Genomic DNA, 19,949 nt, shown 5'->3' with positions numbered 1-19,949 from the left:
ACCCCAGGAGAAAACATGCAGCCTCAGAAATAGCTCTTCCAGGATCAGGTCCAAGGCTGAGGGTTCTTTGGAGCAGCCCAACTCCGACCTTGAGGTCCTCTTATGAGTTGCCTTGACCAGGGTTGAACTATACTGTAAATGTTAGCTTTTTAAGTTAGTACTTTTTCTTTCAAATAATTCTTTTTATTTTTATTTTTTAAAATGTTTATTTTATTGACTTTAGAGAGAGAGAGAGAAGAACATCAATCTGATCCTGTATGTGCCCTGACCGGGGATTGAACCGGCAACCTTTGTGCTTTGGGAGGATGCTCTAACCAACTGAGCATACAGCCAGGGCTCAAAGAATTCTTTTGGTTTTGAGGTTATTTCTTTATATTTTATGTGTAAGTGCTTTCTCATTTTGATGTTTTATTGGTTTATTAGTCATCTTTGCCAATAACATACCTCATCACCAGTTTTAGCTCTAAACCCAGACTCAGTATATGAGTGAATCACACATCCAAGTGAAACCTCCTACAAACTCTTTGGGGCTTTTATTACTTTGGACCTGCTTCCATCATCATAATTTGGTTCCTGACATGTGTGCTACATTCGAAAAGATAAGTCTTTTCTGGACAAAAAAAAAGTCTGAAGTTTTATTTATGAAGGATTAGGCATTAAATTAAATTGGATTAAAAATAAATAATGCAAACTTTTCTAATGTAGCTTAAAGTGCTAAATTACAAATTTAAAAACAGGGTCTTAGTAAAATTTTAATGATTGTCAACCTAAGTAATAAAAAATAAATGCTTACATTTTCTGAGATTGTTACATACTTTTGCGTTAGAATGGGTAAACCATTCTTGAGTATAACACGTTGTAACATGGTCCTACTGTGTAGGACTAATACCCACTTTGTACCACACAGGACCTCACCATGGGGGTCTAAGAGTATCCAGATGGTTTACACTTTTTCGAACAAATTGAGTTCACCGGTCTCGTTCTTGGCTGTCACTGTCATGTCAAATTGCCATTAGTGTTTCTAAGTGCTCTCCATCTCTGTACTTACCATGGCCAAGCAACAAACCATTTGCAGACTGGAGCACTGGGGAATTACACTGTTCTAGGAACTATTGGAGAACACAAAGATACATGGAAACACTTGATATATTAAACAGCAATAAAAAATTTAATAGCCTAAAATGATAATAGAAGAGATACCCCAGAGCAGCATCTGATTGACAAATAAATTATATAGAGGTTAACCTCCTCAACACCCAGCCAAGAGAGGGAGAACATTCAGGCTAGCCAGAGAGAGGTGCCAAGGACAGCCTAGTGGAGAACAGACAGTGGGACCTGAATGATTTCTTAAGGATGGTACATGTTTAAAAATAGAAATTGGATCTTTTATTTTATGAGTAATTGTAGTATCTTGATTAATTGATGAATTGTCCTATAAGCCAAAAGTAAACAAACATTAGTCATACTAATTAGTAGTATATAAATACTGATTTTACTACATAAATCTTAAAGTCAACTTTTGACTGCAAAGGGAACTCCCTTGCTTGTCTTCTTTTTAAATTTTATTTTCCCATTAAGTTTACAGTGAGTTACGTTTTGTTATCAGTTTCAGGTGTACAGCGTAGGGGTTGGACAACCATATACTTTTCAAAGTGTTCCCCTAATATTTTTGATACCCACCTGGCACTGATTGTGTTCTTTTTAAAATTAAATTTAAAAAATTAAAAAGAAAAGTCTTTGTTCTTTTGAATCATTACCAGCTTCTTAGTAATTACTGTGTTTAAACCAGATTCTTTATTAAGTGGGATTACTCAGTAAGCTTTCTTTAAAAAGCTCTGTTTCACAGATGTTGCTTTGTAATATGGGATCAACCCTTGCCAGCTCCATCTTCCTTTTTTATGCATACTGTGCCATTTAGATTGTATCACTTCCTTTGCAGGGGAATGACCACAGGATCCTAGGGGAGGGTCACTGTCTTACACAATGTCTGTTACCTATTTATGGTATTAGAACTTTCTGTTAGTCATCACCAGATATTAAATGGGAATTACTATTACACCTGTCAACTGGTAGCATTTGTTGAGCTGTGTACAAGTTACAGATATATATAAAATGGTCCACCGGAAAGTTCTGTCCGTTTCTATCACAACAAGTTTCGACACGTAAGCACATGTTTATTTGGCGCATGTGTGCCTCTCTATTTTTATCACTTAATGTATACATACTGATGTAGCAAATTAACTAAAACAAAGTTGATTCACGTTAGTCTTGTGTGTGAAGCGGTAGTGTACCCATGGCTACTGATAAAGTTCATTTACGCCACTGTAATTTTTATGAATTTCAACAAGGAAGAAATACTACAGAAGCATGAGTGTCACATCCACCATATTCCCCGGACTTAGCACCCTCCGACTATCACTTGTTTTTGTCCTTACAAAATTTTTTGAAGGGCAAAAAATTCAAAAATGAAGAATTTATCAAACAAGCACTGGTTCAATTTTTCGCATCAAAAGATAAAACATTTTTCAAAAATGGGATATACAAATTGCCCTCACGCTGGCAAGAAATCATTAATAATAATGGCAGTTATATTATTTAATAAGGTTTATTGACGGTAAGAAAAATTTGTATTTTATTTTATTCCAAAAACGGACAGAACTTTTCTGTAGACCGTGTGTGTGTGTGTGTGTGTACACACACACTAAACTAATTTTGTTATTTTTCAACAGTAGTCCCATTTAAAAATAGGATAATTTCCCATGAAAATCCACAATTTCAAACTCCTCTGGAAAAATCAGAAGTTCTAGCACAACTTGGTCCACATTCAAAATAAGAATTATCTATTACATGTTTTAAACAAGCCACTCCGTTTATATGGGACACATGCTTGTCCAGTCCCCACCAGGTCCTAGGGACTTACTTCCTTTCTGCTTCTCTCATTTTGTCTTGCTGGCCTGGCTTCTGGAGATAGCTTGGTTTGATTGCTGGACTAGCATGATTTACTCACCAGGTTCAAAAACACGCCAGAACAAAACCTTCAGCATACAGCACCTTCAGTTACTTTGCCTAACTTGAACTATATGTATCGATTGAAGAACAATGATAGATAATTCTATGGCTGAATAAATTAGTTGGTGGATCTCAGAAATAGATTATTTCAATCCATTTAAAGAAAATATTGTGTGTATATACATATATATGTGAGAATAAGACAAATATGTTTGAAATCATCCCTGTGAAGGATATTTAGTTTTTTTAATGCTCTTCTTAAAACTTTTGTGTTTGAAATTATTTCAATAGGCCTGACTTGTGGTGGCGCAGTGGGATAAAGCGTCGACCTGGAACACTGAGGTCGCCGGTTCGAAACCCTGGGCTTGCCTGGTCAAGGCACATATGGGAGTTGATAATTCCTGCTCCTGCCTTTTTTCTCTCTCTGTCTCTCTCTCTCACTCCTCTCTCTCTAAAAAATCAATAAATAATATATTTACAATAAAAAATAAAATAAATAAATAAAAAGAAATTATTTCAGTATAAAAGTATTTTTGAAAGTCAAAGCTAAATCTCAACCACGGATTGTCAGCTGTGAGAAAGATTTTTCTTCCCTAAGTGATTAATCTTTTAGTCAGAATTTGAGGAAAGGGAACATTTAAAGCCAATTTAATTGATACCATGTCTTACATGTTATTTTTCAGAAAAAATATATTCTTCTAGTAGATATTAAGAATAAAACTTAGAAAAATATTTTTGTGTGCATTAACAACCAAAACAACTTGTTCTCTGCATGTGAGTGTTAGGACCCTGACATAAGAGAGCACTCAAAGCAGGAATAAATAAATGCATGGCCTCATTGAATCCGAAGAAGGACTTTATTAGCAAAGTGTGTACAGATTTACTGATGTGTAGGCTTCCACATGTTAGGTATTTAAAAAGCAACCATATTGTCAATGGAGCACAGGTCTGAGCTGTTTGTTCATTTGTCAGTTTATAACCCTACACTTTGGTCTAATCCATGGTACACGTGTCCTGGAAGGCTGAAAGATAAAAGCTGTAGTCCACTCACCCACAAAGGACAGACGTCCATAGTAGTCAACAGTGATATTCATTCCCCCAATAAGCAAACCTGCTTGTCCAGATTTGCAGAGTTAGGAGCCCCTTTAATCTAACTGCAGTACCTTTCTGACATGTCCCTGTCATTTCTGGAGAATGTCTTTACTTTCTGGCTCAGTACAATTCCAGGCTCCTCTTGGGCTTTCCCTGCCCCAGCGATGCAATCCACAGTTTCTGCAAAAAAGCCTTGGCATGGGGGAGGTAGAACTCAAGATCTGGGTGGGAGGTGTGGTCGTTGCTACTGCTGTGTTACTGCTTTTAGACTTGTCGGCAGAGTTAGAGGGTAGGGGAGATGCATGCACGCGCACACACACACGTGTTTCTATTTCTTTGTCTATTTATATTAACTATCACGGGTGCATACTGATATCCCTGATTTCAGCCCAACCGACACCACGGGGTTTCTTTTAACCTTCTCCCTTCCATATTTGTCACTTCCTTCTGCAGTAGTGAGAAATCATTCTGCATAGTGGCTCACATCATTCTCAACATACTATTTGCTCAGTCTCCTTGTATGTAACTAATTTCCTCACTATGTGGGCCACCTCCTTGACCCCTGCTCTGCTGGACACCCCAGCCGCGCTGATGGAATCCTCACCCTGGCCCCACCACATTAACGGGCCGAGCCAGCTGAAGCCTCAGCCCTGGCCCTGCCAAACAGACTGGCCCATGCTGGCCAAATCCTTGACTTTTTAAACTTAGCATCATAAGCAAAAACTTGAGACAAGGTATTTCCTGAAATTATAGAATAGGAATATTAATACTTTTAACTATTTAATTATATTGTTTCATTTCAGTTCTTATTCACAGAGGACAGTGGGACTTATTAAGTAAAGATTTGGAAATACAGGTATATTCATAAGTAGGCTTACATTTTCTTTTACCTTTTGAAATGTAAGTGTAGAGAAACTGTTTACTGCTTAAATGAGCAAGGCTGAACTCAGGACAGCTCCTTCTGAGGGCAACTAAAGCTTTTCTTAATTGTCTAGGTCAGGAAGTTCTGGGTTCACAGTCGTAGTTGGGGTGACACTTAAACAAAAAAATAAATATTTTCTTAAATTGGCAACCTATCTACTTACATAAATTCCTTTCTCAGTTTGATCTAGCAATAAAAATAATTTAATTTATGATTTAGGAACTAAAAAAATAGGGAAAATTATTTGTTTTTTCCATTTCCTGATATATTTGATCTGTTTTTAGTTTTTGACTCTTTTCTTTGCCACCGCATTCTTACTCTCTTAGTTCACTTCCTCGCTTTCTAATGTCTGGTATTCCTGAGCATCAACAGTACTTAGTTATTTTCACAAATGGAGAAAGACTGGCTGGATAAAGGAGAGTCTAGGTTATCATGCTTGTCTTTGGAATGTGTTGATTTTTTTTAATTGAATATGGGCCCACTTCATACTTTGAGTTGTTATTTTTTAAAAAAATAAAGCTCTTAATGGTTTCAGGTCCATCCTCCCTTCTTAAAAATTCCCTTGGATCCCACAGCAGTATACTAGGACTAAGCAATAATAAATTTAAAAGAAATGTGGCTCACAGTTTCTTAGGAAACTTAATGCTACTAAGAATACACTGTAAAAAGAAGCATCTCAGATACCATGTACTGATGAGACTCTCTGCAGAGTGGTGAGAGTCAATGTCTTCTCCTCTTTGTGTCCTCTTTAAATCCTCCAAATTCAGCTGCCTTCTTTTTACCATAAAAATTCTGTCCTAGGATGAACAGCCATTTTTGAGGGACCCCCAGTGAGCAATGTCAGCTGACACAAATGAGTAAGGAGGCTTTGCTAAAATAAAAAAAAATGGCAATGTTTTATTTAAGGGTCTTAAGATTTGCAAATCAGAAACACTACTACTGGGTGTTCTAAGAAAAAAGTTAAGAGTTGTTTGTTTGTTTTTTAATATATTGGGGTGACATTGGTTAATAAGATCATAACGGTTTCAAGTGTGCATTTCTGTGATACATGATCTGTATGTTGCATTGTGTGCCACCCCCCAAAATCAGGTCATCTTCTGTCACCATACATTTGGCCGCCTTTACCCTTCCCTCTGGTAATCACCATATTTTTGTCTGTGTCTATGCGTTACAGTTTTATATTCCACATATGAGCGAAATCTTAGCTTTTTCTGACTGCCTTTTTTACTTAGTATAATATTCTCAAGGTCCGTTTATATAGTCACAAATGGCTGAGTAGTGTTTCATAGTATATATGTACCACATCTTGATCCATTTCTCTATCGAAGGACAGTTTGGTTGCCTCCATCCATATCTTGGCCACCATGAGTAACCCCGCAGTAAACATAGCGGTGCATATTTCTTTGTGAATAAATGTTTTTGAGTTTTGGGGGTAGATACCCGGAAGAGGGATCCCTGGGTCATATGTTAACTCTATTCTTAATATTTTGAGGAACCTCCATACTGTTTCCATGGTGGCTGTACCAGTTTACAATCCCACCAGCAGTGAATGTGAGGGTTCCTTTTTCTCCACAGCCTCTCCAACTCTTGTTATTATCTGTCTTGTTAATAATAACCATTCTAATGGGTGTGGGAGAATTCTTATAGTAAAAATTACATTTTTGTGAAGAATCCGTCCTGGCCCTGGCTGGTCGGCTCAGCGGTAGCATTGGCCCAGCATGTGGATGTCTCAGGTTCGATTCCCAGTCAGGGCACACAGGAGAAGCAACCATCTGTTTTTCCACCTGTCCCCTTCTTCTTTCTCTCTCTCTTTCCCCCCACCCTCTCTCTTCCTCTTTTCTTCCCGCAGCCATGGCTCATTTGGAGCAAGTTGGCCCTGGGTGCTGAGGATGATGGCACCATGGCCTCACTTCAGCCACCAAAATATTATAGTTCAGTTGCTGAGCAATGGAGCAACGGTCCCAGATGGGCAGAGCATTGCCCCACAGGGGGCTGGCTTGCCTGGCGGATCCCGGTTGCAGTGCACATGGGAGTCTGTCTCTCTGCCTCTCCACTTCTCACTTAAGAAAATAAGTAAACAAACAAACATTAAAAAAATAAAGAGAAGAATCGGTTCTGCGTTTTTAGCCTCTGCACTGGTCTGAGATGATTATCTTTCAGATCTCCAGTGGGCTGCATAATGGCTGTCAGGAGGTCTGGGCATGTGAACATCCCCCCCCCCAAAAAAAAATTTATTTTAAGCGAGAGAGAGAAAGACAGGGACAGACAGACAGGAAGGGAGAGAGATGAGAAGAGAGAGCAACATAGTTGCAGCACCTTAGTTGTTCACTGATTGCTTCTCATATGTGGTTTGACGGGGGGTGGGGGAGCTCCAGCCAAGCCAGTGACCCCTTGCTCAAGCCACTGACCTTTGAGCTCAAGCCAGCAACTATGGGGTCATGTCTATGATCACACACTCAAGCCAGCAACCCCGGGCTCAAGCTGGTGAGCCTGTGCTAAAGCTGGATGAGTCCATGCTCAAGCCTGCGACCTTGGGGTTTCGAACCTGGGTCTTCAGCGTCCCAGTCCAATGTTCTATCCACTATGCCACCGCCTGGTCAAGCCCTTCCCAAGTTCTTTACATGAACGTTCTTTTATAAATTCTTCAGAGGGTTGCCTATAGGATTTACCTATAGCTCTAGGCATTGATGCACTGAAAAGTCCAGAAGTTTAAGTTCCTGAGCCAGTTAAAGCAAGAATAGAACCATTTGCTCATGCTTCAACGTACTTGATCTTATTAACTAAGCAGCTTGACTATAGTGATTCCATTTTATTTCTTCACCCTCTTCTCAACAGCTTTTGATACATCACTTGGGGATGTCTTAGGGGGTGTTGACATCAGAGGCATGACAGTATCACCAGGTTACCACTGTGACAATTCTCTGTACCTGCAGACACTCCCAGCAGCAGGGAGTGTCTCAGGGTGTCTATTCTCCTCCCTCCTTCCCCCGAGGCTACTGTGCAAAGTCCGAAAGCAAGGCCACCTAGATGACATAAATTCTACACTGCTGATAGGGGAAAAGAATTTAACCCCCCACTCTACCTTAGACACAGGAAGGTTATTTAAAAACAAAGAAAACCGGCCCTGGCCGGTTTGCTTAGTGGTAGAGCGTCGGCCTGGTGTGCGGGGGACCCGGGTTCGATTCCCGGCCAGGGCACATAGGAGAAGCGCCCATTTGCTTCTCCACCCCCCCCCTTCCTCTCTGTCTCTCTCTTCCCCTCCTGCAGCCAAGGCTCCATTGGAGCAAAGATGGCCCAGGCGCTGGGGATGGCTCCTTGGCCTCTGCCCCAGGCGCTGGAGTGGCTCTGGTCGTGGCAAAGTGACGCCCCGGAGGGGCAGAGGATCGCCCCCTGGTGGGCAGAGCGTAGCCCCTGGTGGGCGTGCCGGGTGGATCCCGGTCGGGCGCATGCGGGAGTCTGTCTGACTGTCTCTCCCCGTTTCCAGCTTCAGAAAAAAGAAAAAGAAAATAAAATAAAAACAAAGAAAACCAAAAATATACTACTGACAAAAATTAGGAGATATTTCAAAATGACTGAAGCGATAAAGTATCCCCTAATTTTTGTGAGCAGTGTACTTCAAGTCAAGAGAAAATGCCAAATATAAGGATTAAAAAATAAATAAAAGCTTTCCACGAGGAAATGCAGCCTTAATGGGTGTTACAGACTCCTAACAAGGAGAGCCAGGAGAGCCAGTGGACAAAGCTTCTGGCCACTCATTCATTCAGCAAATATTTTTGCTGGTTTTAAATTCCTCCGCTCAATTCCACGGTGGCCCAACAGAAACAGTCCATTCCTACACAGTCCATTCTCTCCCAGGCCAGTGAAAGCTTTGCTTTGTAAGTCAGATTTCTCCAAGCAGAGATGATCATAATTAGATGATTGGTGATTTTCCTCTTACCTGTAAGTGGGTAGGCGATGTCAACGAAAGAAGGTTTTGGAAGACTTTTTATTATTTAATAAACATCATTAGCAACATACATGAAAAACATCTGCGGTAGTTCTTGGCACAGTAGGTGCACAGTAAATATCAGTTCAGTGTGACTTTGTTTATTGAACTTAAAACAGGTGTTGTCATGGTAACTGAAATGGAAGCAGTTCCCTCCCTTGACTACTTACCCATTTATTTCTCTTCAGTATCTCCCACCACAACTGCTACTCAGCTTGGACCCAAAACCTGCCCATCTGGTTGCCCCCAGACTCAATAACACCTGGGAGAACCCTGCTCTAAATATACCAAAGCCTTCACATGTTATGAAAATTGGGATAAGCAACTACAGCTTTTAAAAAGTGATGTAGTAGATAGACTAATAGGTTTTCTGCTATTTACTAAATTAGTTATAGTTGTTAAAAAGTGACAGTGTATACCTGTTAGGTTACCTGTCACCCAGAGAGCCCCAGGGAGTGGAATAAATACCTAAGTCCAGTGTAAGGTAAAGAGGCTTCCTACCAGTATAAAGGTGAGGGTGAGGGAGGATAAAAATACGAACTTTATCCTATTTAGTTTCAGTCCTCCGACATCTGTGGGATTGTTTGTTAAGTGTTCAGTGCAGTAGCATAAGTGGTTTATAGCATTTAAAATGCATAATTGTTATCAATTCACCTAATTGTGCATTCCTACCAGGTTTTCTGACTCAGGTCCAGGTATCCTGCATTTTCCTGAGTAGTATTGATTTACAAATAGGCTAACTCCTTGGTTAAGGCAAAATACAGTCATCTACTTCTCTACACATGCCAAGCAGCCAAATGGTTTCCGTAATAGGAAATCATCTTTTAGAAATGGATGGAAAAGAATAAATGTGTGAGTTGAGCCCCATGTTGGAGAAATTATATATATTACTTGTTCATCAGAGGAGAAAATATAGTGTCATGTTATTAACAGGAAAGTTTCATTCTTATGTTTTGGTCTAAACCTTCATGCCTGCCGTTATTAGGCACTCAGCGTTTCATCAATAAATAATGCTATTGTGATTTATTCACAGGCTGACATTGTAAAATATATAGCATCTTCATTGTGGTTTGTTGGTCTGTTACTGATTTTAAATGCATATGAATATTTAAGCATCCACTTACTGGTCTGAGGGTCTGTAGTTTCTAAGGACTCTTACAGTCCCTCATTGTGGTATAACTGTAGTCCAGTTAACCAATCTCTGTATTTCCTCCATTAGCATTTTAGCAGAGTCAATTAGTAATTATACACTGTTTGAAAGCTACAGGGTCGCAAATGATGACCAAAACAATATGTGTTTCACAGTATGGTTTGGTAAAATTATAAATCTCATGAAGAGGACAGCTTTTCTTTTTTTTCTTTTTTTTATAAATAAATTTTTATTAATTTTAATGGGCTGACATCAGTAAATCAGGGTACATATATTCAAAGAAAACATGTCCAGGTTATCTTGTCATTCAATTGTGTTGCATACCCATCACCCAAAGTCAGATTGTTCTCCGTCACCTTCTATCTAGTTTTCTTTGTACCCCTCCCCCTCTCCCTCCTTCCCTCCCCCCCTCCCCGTTACCACCACACTCTTGTCCATGTCTCTTGGTCTCGTTTTTATGTCCCACCAATGTATGGAATCATGCAGTTCTTGGTTTTTTCTGATTTACTTATTTCACTTCATATAATGTTATCAAGATCACACCATTTTGTTGTAAATGATTCGATGTCATAATTTCTTATGGCTGAGTAGTATACCATAGTGTATAATGTGCCACATCTTCTTTATCCAGTCTTCTATTTTTTTTTACAGTGATTAAAACCTTTAAGCAAACTCTTGGCCAATACAGCAAGAATCCATAAAAGAGTAGTGTCCTTAACATGTTCACCAAGTCCAAGTTGGCCCCAACACCATGCCAAATCCCTGCAAATGCAACCCAACCCCAGTTCAGTCCGTTAGGAGCTGTCACAAGGAGCAGGAGTCCAGGAAAAGTCCACATCCAGGAAAAGTCCACATGGCACTGGAATTGTTGTCACAATTCTATACAATTCTATACTTTGCAGCTCACGTCCAAGTCCCAATGACTGCTGCTTCTAGCTGGTAATGATTCAGGTAGATTGGAAAAGCGATCTGCAGCATGTGTGGAGATGGAGCTTCTGTTCTCCTCTGTCTGGAGAGATGAGACCAGGTTGCTTTTCCCTGGAGCTCTGCGACTGTGGCGTGGTAAAGAGAACCTTAGGATACACTAAGCTGGGTGGCAAAGGTAAATTCATAATAGAAGTTGGCAAAAGGGGGAAAGAGAGCTCTAAATTAGGAGTAGGTCCCAGCCTGAAATATGAGTGGGGCATTGAGGTAGGAGGAATAAAGGAAACACTATATATTAAACAAAGCAGCAGAAAATAGGACTATCAACACCCACAACAGAGATCTTCGAGGGAAGAATAAAAAAACCTGACTATTCAGGCAAGACATAGTTAAGTGGGCCTTGTGCAAGTGAGATCAGTTTACCTGATTCTTGGAAGAAATACCCTAGGCTCGTCCACAGTGTCATAGATGGGACCGATGGCCCTGGGCAAACCCCAGCATTCTGAGCAAGGTTAGGTCATAGGTGGCTGGAGCAGGGCTGGAAGAGACTGAACCCTCCCTTAGAGGAACGAGGGCAGTGGTTCTCAACCTGTGGGTCGCAACCCGCCGGGGTCGCGACCCACAGGTTGAGAACTGCTGAGCGAGGGGGAAGCCTACCTTCCAGTGTCAGTGTCCCTTTTTCCTCACAGCAAAGGCATGTAAGCCTGGCAGGCTTTAGCTCAATGACCTTCCTATTTACTATTGAAGCAGGACCCAGATGGAATCCTATGAGACCCCTCTGGGGCATTGGAGCCTTTAAGGGCGTATCCTAAAAGCTGGTAGTTCACCTGATCTCTATTGGGCTTTTTCTGCCTCTTGGTACCTTAAAAGCCATGCTCAGAAGATCTCGCTGAGGGGTTTGAGGATCCCCATCTGCCTATATAAACCTTTTCCGTATATCTGGAGCTATTTGGAAAAAGACAAAACAGTGTTATTAGCTGGATCAAATAAAAGAAGGTATAAGTTTTCAGGAGAAAAAGATTTGGTGTCTCCTGTTCATCAGCATTCAAAAGAAATTTAAAATTTTTTAAGTAAAAGGCATGATATGGTAGACCCATAGGAGTTCCAGGATATGACTCCCCCCTTTAAAATTTTTTTTAAAATTGACCTTAAAATATTTAATGGGTACACTTTAATAATACCTTGACTTTAATGATTGTAAGAAATACTCATAATTCGAAAGCTTGACAAAATACAGTAAATGCTTTTGCTAGAGGACAGCTTTTCTTGAAAGATCAAAATAACCATTTCAGGATACATTTGTTGAAGTTACAGGTGCTCTCACCTAACAGTGATTCTCTACCCAGCGTGCAGATGTCCTGAACCCCAGCAATGGTAGAGACCCATCTATTATAAAGTGACTGGTTGGCTGAGTGCCCTGTGAGTACCCAGTAGCCTTTTCCTCATACTGACAAGCTTGAAATGTGAATCCTTTTCAGAGACCCCAGCAGACAAAACATCAAAAACTGAAAAGCCAGCTATTTGTAGATGTCAACCCAGCCTGCTGTAACTGTGGGCATGATAGCAAATATGCTATGCTGTATTTGACAGATCACTTTTTTGTTATGTTAAGATTTACCTTGTTTTCATTAACATATACTATAAAATGTTCTGTTTTCTTTCGCCAAGTGAATGGGTTCTGGTATTTAGAAGAAAGTATCTCTCATAGTCAAGAGATTTATTTAGACAGTATTATTTTTTTTAACTGATTTTTTAGTGAGAGGAGGGGAAACAGAGAGACTCCCAAACACACCCCAACCAGGATCCACCCAGCAAGCCCACTAGGGGGTGATGCTCTGCCCATTTGAGTCATTGCTCCATTGCTCAGCAACTGCAGAGGCCATGGAGCCATCCTCAGCACCCCAGGCCAACTCACTCCAGTCAAACCATGGCAGCAGAAGGGGATATAGAGAGAGAAGCAAGAGGGGGAGGGATGGAGAAGCAGATGGGTACTTCTCCTGTGTGCCCTGACCGGGAATCGAACCTGGGACTTCCACATGCTGTGCTGATGCTGTCCTGCTGAGCCAACCAACCAGGGCCAAAAATAACTTTTTTTTCCATTGCAAAAATAAAAAAGTAAAATAAGTTTAGGCAGACATCTCCTGACCACATGTTCTGGTTAAGTCCCCCTTGTGCTGCTCACATGAAGAGATGTTGCCCTAGAGAAGAAAACCAAGACATGAGCTCAGGGAATCAATAAAACCACGGCCAGCGGCCTTAACTCGTTTCTTACGTCTTGTGGAAAGCCTAAACATTTTTATAGAGGGATTTTTGGCTTTAGAGGATCCTTATGAACCACTAGATAGAAGAATGCTTGCCAGACACGATGTCAAGTGACTTTACGCTAACGACCGTGGCCCTTGCCCTGAGGATCAACAGCACAGCGCAGTGGCAGCACTGGACCTTGAGACCTGAGTAGGGGCAAGATGTTTCCTGCCGTTCAGACAGCTTGCAAGTATTGCTCAAAATGAAAATAGGGCTTGGTGTTATTGCACTCTTACCATGCGCCACGGGTGTGCCGAGCGTCCCAGCGAGTGGAGTTTCTCATTTCTTACAACAGTCCTTTGAGGCAGATACTCAAAACTGTCCTGCTTTTCGGATGTGGAAAGTGGGCCTCCGATGTTATACGCCTGAAAATAACGTAATATTGTATGTCAACTGTAATTGAAAAATAAAAAAGAAAGGGTTGCACAGAAAGGTTAAGACACTTGCACAAGATCATAGAGCTAGTTAGTGCTGACTGCAGTCAGGTGATGGGGCCCGCTCCTCCGCAGTGGACAGACGGGTGCCCATGTGTTCCACTGGTGGGCTGTGGGGTACTTCTCCAGCATCCTCTTCCAAGGCTCAGTGTGTTAATCAAAAGTCAAAATAAAGCATCCTCTTCCGGGTGCTCTGAGGGCAGTGTAAGCCAAGAAGTGCTGAGAGCTACCCGACCTCCTCTCACGTGGGGGAGTGTATAATCACGTAAATAGTGCAGATGTCAAGTAACATAGCTTTTAGGATGTCGTCTCTGAACCCTCCCACTGCTAAAGCTGGGTCAGGTGTCCTTTCTCTAAGCTTCCATAGCATCCTTTCTATCTTTGTTATTGTCTCAAACCTTTTCTGAAACAGTTTGATGGTGTGTGTGTATGTGTGTGTGAGTGAGAGAGAGAGAGAGAGAGAGTGATTTGAGGGAGAGAAAGGGAGAATGGGTGTAAGAGAGAAATGATAAATAAAAAATACAGGGTGAGGCAAAGTACATTTACAGTTGTTTGTATGGAAAATAATATAATAATAAATAATGATACAAGAATAAACTGTTACATAAAATAACAACTGTAAACCTACTTTTACCCCACCCGGTATATGAATTTTTAAATCATCCATTATAAAATATGTGAAATTTAAACTACATGGCACTGCCTGTTTATGCACACATTTGAGTACAATAATACCATGCCTTATTCTTCTCTGTAACTGGGGCTCTTGGCATAGTGCCTGGCACTTATCAGTTACTCAGATGTTTATGAATACACAGTCGGTAACTAGCAGAGCCAGGATTCAAACCCTGCGCCACGAGGCTGTGGGATTCTAAAGCTCCTAAGCTTTCTGGCACACAGTCCCTGGCCATCTCAGGAATGTACGGTCTAACAAAGGGGATAAAATAGATTTGAGTCCATCACCTGGAGACCATGATTTTGCCAGAAGCAGCAGAAACAAGATGCCTCATCCTTGGGAGAGATTCTCGTCTAAGAGCTGGGGAAAGTGAACTGAACCTTATTGAAAGTTGGCAGCAAGCGAATGAGCATTGCAAAAGTTTGGTGCATCAGTAAAGAAAGGGGTCAAAGTTTGGTGGACTTTGAAAATAAAACCGCAATATAGGGTGTCCTTTCTAAATGGCTCAGCATTGTTGGCTAAAAGAGCCACACCCAGGAAACAGAAACTCTTACATCATAGGTGGAAGTATAAATGGCAGCAACCTCTTTGGAGAATTTGACAATAATTCCTAAGTTTAAATTACACTTATTCTTTGAACCAGCAACTTGAATTCTACAAATCTGTTCTACACATATACAATACACATTTGCACAAAGAAATATATACCATTATATTTATAATTGCATTGTTCATAGTAACAAAACAACGGTTGCAGCCTAACTGTCCATCCAGTAAGGCTTGATTATATTATTGTATGTTTACCATGAAATTAAATACCATGCAGGCATAAAAAAATGAGGCTCTTCTCTATTTATTTATATGAGCCTATCCCAGGATATCTATTTTAATTAGAGAAAAAAGTCATTTATGTAACAAACTATATGTCTGCATATGTGTATGTATGAATAAACTATTTCTAGAAGAAGCCACAGGAAACTGATGAGGGAAGATGAAACACTTGTCTCCATTTATGTCGTTTAAAACTATCACTAGGTCTGTATTGCCTATTCAAAATTAATAAAAATTTAAGCCTATATAAGAACCTTGGGAATTGGATTTTTATTAACAACTTTTAATTTTGATATACTGTAATTTCAAATTTACAGGGGAAAAAAGGCAAGAATACCACTGGAAACTAGCTTGGAGCATCCCTTGCATTTCATTATGTCTCTGATTTTTTATAATCTGGACTGTTGTTATTCAGCCATTCTGTTTTCTGGACTGCAAAAGTTTCAGTTATTTCGTAGAAATGTCCCTCAATTTAGATTTGTCTTGTGTTTCCTCCTGATTAGATTCGGGTGGTGTGTGTTCTGCAGACACTGCGTTAAGTGTTGTTATGTTTTGTGTTTGTGGGTGTCCTCGGCTCCCCCTCAGGGCACACACAGAAGTTTTCCGGCCACTTGGGGTTATTTGAGTGGGGAATCTGAAACCCTAAGCTCCTCCTTTACATTCACCACTTTGTCCAGCAACATTAGCAGCTATCAGGCAATCTCATATATCTGTGAGTTTTCCAAAAATGTTCTAATGTGTCATACACACAGTCATCCAACTCCTTGCTTCTTACAAGAGGTCGGCTAGGAGTATCCGGTGCAGATATTTCACATTCCTCTGTTCCAGAGCACACTAGGGGCTGTAAGTACTCTCTTGACTACTGGAAATAGAGTCCTGACTTTTGTTTTGTTTTTTAAAAGATTTTATTTATTGATTTTAGACAGAGGAGAGAGGGAGAGAGAAAGGCAGGAGGAAGGAATGGGAAGCATCAAATCATAGTTGACTCTCCAATGTGCCTTGCCCGAGCAAGCCTGGAGTTTCAAAGCAGAGACCTCAGCATTCCAGGTCAGTGCTTTATCCACTGTGCCACCGCAGGACGGGCAGTTTTACATATCAGGACGGAGCTCTAACCAGCTGAGCTATCCAGCCAGGGCAGAAGTTGTTGATTTTAATAAATGTCTCAGAATTCCTGTATAAAAGATTGTTGACGTCCAAAGGCATTTTTACATTTTCTCTGTTGCTACTCAATTAATTCAAAAGCTTTTTAGAACCTTTTTGTTTCATTTATAAGCCAGTGGAAAACATCTGGCTCATTCAAGAAATATTTTTGAACTTCTTAAAAGCAATTCAGTTTTTAAAAATCAATTGCTGCTAAGCTATTTTAACTATCTGAGAGTTCTAAAGAAAATATTCGAAGAGAGCAAACGCTGTAATACTGGTGTGGAGATGCGGGAATCGAGAATGGCTTCCTAGAGGAGTGATTTGGACTTTGGAAGGAGCGAGCGAGAACCTGCCATACCGAGGGAGGAAGAAGAGACCGGGTGGGGAAAGGGTGTGTTAGGCAGTGAGCCCTGTGAGCAAACCATAACGTCATGGTGCTCTTGGGAACTGTAAATAGCCCATTAATGTGGAGATCAGAGTGACAGAGAAAGAGAGAAGGGGAGGATTCATGGGTGGAAGTGTTGATGGACAGTGTTAGGACAATCAAGTGAGGAGAACCAGGAGGCCAGAATGCAGAAGACCTTGTGCTCTACCACGGAGTTTGTGTGCTATTCTTTAGGGGTCCTCACTGCAAGGGGTGTGTTGTGGTATTCTTTGCCACCACAATACATGCTTGTATTATCTTACCCAGGGGTAGTCAACCTTTTTATACCTACCGCCCACTTTTGTATCTCTGTTAGTAGTAAGATTTTCTAACCGCCCACTGGTTCCACAGTAATGGCAATTTATAAAGTAGGGTAGTAACTTTACTTTATAAAATTGATAAAGCAGAGTTACAGCAAGTTAAAGCATATAATAATAATTACTTACCAAGTACATTATGTCAGATTTTCACTAAGTTTGGCAGAATAAATCTTTATAAAACAACTTACCATAGTTAAATCTATCTTTTTATTTATACTTTGGTTGCTCTGCTACTGCCCGCCATGAAAGCTGGAACACCCACTAGTGGGCGGTAGGGGCCAGGTTGACTACCACTGATCTTACCTATCATACTATATTGTTATTTTTTATTTACAGTACACCTCTGTTCTTGTGCTTTTTATTAATTCCCAGAGTCAGGCCCAGTGTCTAAAGTAGCTGTTGAAGAAATATTTGAAGAATACATCCTAAACGTTTTTTCACAAAAGGTCAGCACACTGAGGTCAAGGTTGTAGAAATTCCTTCCTTGATCTCTTGTAAGAGAAGGTATCGTCCCATTTGTCATCGGCAATTTCTCCTGGAGGCAAACCAAGCAGGTGACCACATTACCTCAGTGCTGACATCATACCCTAAGGTTTTCCAAAGCAAATTAAAAATCTTGGATCCCTGTTCACATGTATACTGGCACCATCTAGTGGTGATTTTAAGCCTTACCGAATTAAAACTTCACCTTTGATAACCAAACATAGTTTTAACTAAGATAAGCTTCTAACATTTTGTAAATTGCTGAGCATTGTATTTAATACCATATTTGGTTGAACCGTTGCCACTCTCTTCAAGTTAATAATTGTGCATTTGATAATGTTATTCATGTATTTTAATTGTGTCTTACCAACATGATGCCTAGAACTTTTGATCAACAAAATATTCTATTTGAAATAAAATGGAATTTTCAGGAAAAAATGCATGATTAGACAGACCTGGAATTTTAGAACAATGTTCTAATCTCATATGTTATTTGTTGTGGCCTCTTAGTCACCAAGTTCCAGACTTATGAGGTAATTTTTTTTCTAATATCCTTCTCCTTTTCTTTCTTCTTTTTTCTTCTTCTTCCCTTTTTTTTTCTTGTTTGGACAGTGTTTTTTTAAACTAAACAATTCTGTCCTTTTCATTCTTAATCTTGAAGACAGCTATTGCATGTGTCTTGGAGATTTGAAGGTTAAGCTAGAAAGGTTTGGGTAGTGAACCTTAGCTTTTTATTACTTTTGTGTGTTTGTGAACACGAGTTGTGTAGACATTTTGCTTGTTACTAGCTGCGCATTGGTAGATGAGTCAGGGAAGCATATTATGATCATTGAATTAATTCATTGTGTGTAGGGATTGCTGTAATTTAAGTAGCAATGCTAATAAAATAAAAGCACTTATTAAAAATCTCCTTCTTGCAGAACATAATTGGAAACATAAAATTAATTGCCTTTAAAAAAAAAAGAAGACGTGCTTACACAATGCCAGGGGGAGAGAGGGGTATAATTATCGCCACCTCACAGGTGAAGGAGCTGGAGCACATGGAGGTTAAGCTTTCACAAGGGTTCGTTGCTATTAAGTTTGCAATGTGAGCATCCAGACTCACGTCCAGAGCCAGTGCTTTTAGCTGCCAGATACACTTGCTGTCTAACGATAGGAGAGTGAATAGGGAAACCACCCCAGAAACATGCCCAGAAAACCTTAAAGTGGTTGCTAACTGCTGTTTAAATATATACTAACCACTTGATAAACATCTTGGTTTTAATTTATTGTTGACATTATCAACATCTGTTTGTTTCCAGTCCTAATTATAGCCACAGCCTTCATTCCAGTGTGAAGGAAGTTGAAGGTTCTTTTCTGCCTTATGCTTCCAAACGTCTATTTCCCTGCCGAGCTGGCCCCACAAGAGTGCTTAGAGACACAGCTGTGGTTCATGTCAGCATTTTGCCCATCTTGACACTCCATTCAGCTCTCTGAAGTGACCTGGTTGTCTCTCTCTGGCTCTCAGCAGGTGGCAACCACTTGTACCTTTGGGTGTTGGCCTAGGTCTGGTTCATGTATGCTTCTATGTGTAAGTTAATGTGTAAGTAGTGAATATATATGGATTTTTTTTAATCAAAGATGTTTTCTTTGTAAATATAGGCATATAATTTTGTGCAGTTGTAGTTATATCACATACGCTGGGTGTTTGCTTTTCAATTCATTTTTTCTTTGTTCCTAAGGCTTCCTTCCAACTGTCCACATGGCCTTCCTCCTCCTCACTCATACATAAAACAGCATATAGTCTTCCATATTTTCTCATGGTTATGTAATCGTTCATAAAATATCTGTGTATAGTTATATATACTAATCATATATGAGGTAGCTTTTTAGTCTTTTGTAGTAAAAAAAGGTGGGATATTATAAATTTTAAAAAAATTGTCCACTGATTTGAGAGAAAGAGAGAGAGAGAGAGAAGTATCAACTCTTTTCACTTAGTTGTACACTCATTGGTTGCTTCGCATATGTGTCCTGATCAGGGATTGAACCCACGACCTCAGCACAACAGGATAATGCTATATCCACTGAGCAACCCATCTGGGGCTATTATAAATACTTTAAAAAATACATATACCTTGCAACCAGCTGTTCCATTCCTGGAAATCTAACCCACAGAAGTGAAAGCACTGATTTGTAAGATTATGTCAAGAGTATTTTCTACAGTATTACTCAAAATAGTAGGAAGGAAGGAGGATGGTTAAATAAATAATGAT

At 40.1% G+C, this 19,949-nt stretch overlaps 1 protein-coding gene across 1 annotated transcript in view; it reads left to right on the top strand.

Moving 5' to 3' along the window:
• The window catches only part of MYO1D (myosin ID), a 366,899-nt gene that overhangs the window by 76,330 nt on the left and 270,620 nt on the right, over positions 1-19,949 (top strand). The window lies entirely within an intron of this gene.

Source organism: Saccopteryx bilineata, chromosome 2, assembly GCF_036850765.1.
Source record: "Saccopteryx bilineata isolate mSacBil1 chromosome 2, mSacBil1_pri_phased_curated, whole genome shotgun sequence".
NCBI lineage: Eukaryota > Metazoa > Chordata > Mammalia > Chiroptera > Emballonuridae > Saccopteryx > Saccopteryx bilineata.
This window is presented reverse-complemented; position numbering and strand designations above follow the sequence as displayed.